Source organism: Mytilus trossulus, chromosome 2 (assembly GCF_036588685.1).
Source record: "Mytilus trossulus isolate FHL-02 chromosome 2, PNRI_Mtr1.1.1.hap1, whole genome shotgun sequence".
Taxonomy (NCBI): domain Eukaryota; kingdom Metazoa; phylum Mollusca; class Bivalvia; order Mytilida; family Mytilidae; genus Mytilus; species Mytilus trossulus.
Genome location: NC_086374.1, coordinates 41,887,124 through 41,890,861, shown reverse-complemented (window position 1 = coordinate 41,890,861; position 3,738 = coordinate 41,887,124). Strand labels below are relative to the sequence as shown.

The window sequence follows — 3,738 nt, the reverse complement described above, 5'->3', positions numbered from 1 at the left end:
CTGTCTTAACATTTTTGTCTGGATCCTCCGTCTCAAGTTTCGATTCGTTCACTGTTAAACAACAAATGATAGCAATACGATTACAAAAATGAAGGAGTTGAGGTGAAGAACAAAATAAAACTATATTCCAAAGGAAACACATTTATTTAAGGGTAGAATTATACAAATTTTTTTTTACTTCCAATCTCTAACCTTTAAAATACTTTCTTAAGACTGCATATAAATTAATAAAAGAGGTATATATAGATAGATAAAAGATTTACCTTTTAAGTGAATGCAATATTTTTGTTATGCAATCATTATGTAATCAATTATTATGCAATGAAAGGCAAAATTTTGGTCAGTTCATTTGAATGAATTTAGCTCTATATTTATACAGGAAATTTCAACGAAATCTTAATCAACACAGCAGGAGCTACTAAAGGGTGACACACATTATCACTATCGTATTCCATTCTCTCATAAATCTGTAGTTAGTGTAAACCTCCTTATCACATAAAAGCAGATCATGGTTGTAAAATTTGATCCATACATTCTATCCAAAATCTGAGACACCCTTTTGTAGATAATGGCTCTAGGGACAACATATAAATTTTAAATTTTTGTTTTGGTTTGTTACTGGATAATTATTATTAGACCCCGTACTGTAATTTTCATAATATAATTAAACATTATAACGTATAATAATCAACGAATACTCTTTTAAAACTACATTATATACAATAAGACAAAATATGAAAAGATGATGATTGTCTGATTTCAACTTTCTATTATTGGATCATATATGCAAATCTTAATTCTAAAGCTCATAAATCAAGTTGGTTTTCTATTTGATAATTACTAATAAAAGCTAAGAATTTATTTTTATTTACAAAATAGACTCTTTGCAATCCTTTTTACATTGAACACACATAAACGGAACTGAAATAATTGAAATTTGAAATGATTAATGCATTTTAAAACTTCGCCATTTAAAAAAAATGCGTATGTGGATACCTTTGATAAGGGACTTTCCTTCTTTTATCTTCCTCGGAGTTCATTATTTTTGTGATTTTACTTTATACACAACCTCAATAGAATTTCTACTTATATCAACTGTTGTTTAAATTTTCGTGATCCTTACGCTTTTTATTTTCAATATCTAACTTTTTCGCAGCATCTGATTCATAACTGTGATCTGTATTATCTTGCTCAGAGGCTTAAATGAAAAGTGTTGATGTGAAAATAATTCTTTGAAGCTTTTCCAAGGATGTTTAATATGTATCATTCATATGAAACACCATCTCGTGAAATATTAATACCTACCAATGTATTCTGAAACGGCAATTAGATAGAGGTTCTTAATCTTGAAATGAACACGAGTAAAGATACTTAGATAATATGTATTCAGACCCAACGATAAAGTACTAAAAAAAAATTTAACAATAATACAGATAATTGTATATTTTCGCTAAAATTCATCCAAAGTTTTTAAAGCATCTCAATTCAATCTCCCTTATTCTAGTACCTTGATACTCGTCATGATTATATTTATTTTAAACTTAAAAACGATAAACACTGTTCCCATGCTGTTGTTGCGTTTTTGCGTGAATCTGAGAACTAGATTCATACCATATCAACATGAAAATGAATTGATATCTTTATTTCTATTAGTTAATAACTATAAAAAGCTAAGAAAAAAAATTATTTTGAAAAAAAATGGACACTTTTAAATCCTATCTATTTGAAATTTGAAATGGTCAACGTATTTGCAGAATTCACCAATTAAAACATTTGAATGTGGATACATTTGATGAGGGACTTTCCTTTTTAAAATTCCTAGAATTTTTTTTTTGTTTACAGTACCCACGTGAATTAAACAAAAATATGTGAAATTTGAAATGGTTTATGTATTTGCAAACTTCACCAATTAAAATTTTATACGTATATACATTAGATTAGGAACTTTCCATTTTGAATTTTACTCGGAGTTTAGTATTTTTGTGATTTTACTTCATACACAAACTCTATAGAATTCTATTTATATCAACTGTTGTTTAATTTTTCGTGATCCTTACGCTTTTTATTATCAGTGTCGGACTTTTTCCCATCTGATTCATCATTGTGATCTGTACTGTCTTGCGCAGAGGCTAAAATGAAAAATGTAGGTGTGAAAATTATGACTATATGACGAACAGTTTTTCCAAAGATGTTTAGTGTCATTCATATGAAACAACACCTCGAGAGATATTAATACTGACAAATGTATCCTGAAACTGCAATGATATTTCCGTTCCTATCATTAAATAAACACGAGTAGATATAGTTAAGCTGAATGAAACCATTGATACTGCATCATGGTAATATCCATTCTAAAACTTGAAAACGGAAAAACACTGTTCTCATGCTGTTGTTGCGTCTTTGCCTGAATCTGAGAACTAGATTCATACCCTATCAACATGAAAATAAATAAATATCTGTATTTCTATTTGTTTATGACTAATAAAAGCTAAGACCATAATTTCTTTTAAACAATGGACTCTTTTCAATCCTTTTTACAGTGAACACATGAACCGACCCGAGATATTTGAAATTTTAAATGGAAAATGTATTTGTAAACTGCAACAATTAAAAAATGTGTATGCGGAGACATTTGATTAGATACCTTCTTTTTTGAATTTTCCTCGGAGTTTAGTATTTCTGTGATTTTACATTATTCACAAACTCTATAGAATTTTTACTTATATCAACTGTTGTTTATTTTTTCTTAATCCTTACGATTTTTATTATCACTTTCGGACTTTTTCGCATCTAATCCATCACTGTGATCTGCACTGTCTTGCGTAGAGGCTAAAATGAAAAATGTTGATGTGACAATAATAACTATTTGACGAACATCAGGTTTTCCAATGATGTTAAGTATTTATCTTTCATAATGTGAACAAATGATGTTACATTTATTTAGACCCAACGATAAAAATATAACAAAGATTTTTAAACAATAATGCAGGTAATTGTACTTTATTTTAACTAAATTTCTTCCAGAGTTTCAATGCATCTGAGCTCAACGTGCCTTATCTTATGACCTTAATCCTTTGTAATGGTTATTTTCATTCTTTTATCTGACAACGAAAAACACTGTTCCCATTTTATTGTTGCTTCTTTGCCTGAATATGGCAATCAGGCTCTTATCCTTACAACATATAAATAAATTTTGTTTGTTAAAACGACTCATCAAATCCAAGAAATTAATTTCTTTTGACAAAATGGACTTTTTAAAAATTTTCTGTTTACAGTACACACGTGAATTAAACAAAAATATGTGAAATTTGAAATGGTTTATGTATTTGCAAACTTCACCAATTAAAATTTTATACGTATATACATTAGATTAGGAACTTTCCATTTTGAATTTTACTCGGAGTTTAGTATTTTTGTGATTTTACTTCATACACAAACTCTATAGAATTCTATTTATATCAACTGTTGTTTAATTTTTCGTGATCCTTACGCTTTTTATTATCAGTGTCGGACTTTTTCGCATCTGATTCATCATTGTGATCTGTACTGTCTTGCGCAGAGGCTAAAATGAAAAATGTTGGTGTGAAAATTATGACTATATGACGAACAGTTTTTCCAAAGATGTTTAGTGTCATCCATATGAAACAACACCTCGAGAGATATTAATACTGACAAATGTATCCTGAAACTGCAATGATATTTCCGTTCCTATCATTAAATAAACACGAGTAGATATAG

At 28.6% G+C, this 3,738-nt stretch overlaps 1 long non-coding RNA gene across 1 annotated transcript; it reads right to left on the bottom strand.

Annotated features, from left to right (window-relative positions):
* Positions 1-2,057: 2,057 nt before the first annotated feature.
* LOC134705138 (uncharacterized) lies at positions 2,058-3,562 on the bottom strand. The gene is made up of 3 exons (XR_010105491.1): positions 3,491-3,562; positions 2,758-2,829; positions 2,058-2,129 (listed from the first exon to the last, which is right to left on the bottom strand). It is a non-coding gene; the product is annotated as an uncharacterized LOC134705138 (long non-coding RNA).
* Positions 3,563-3,738: the final 176 nt, after the last annotated feature.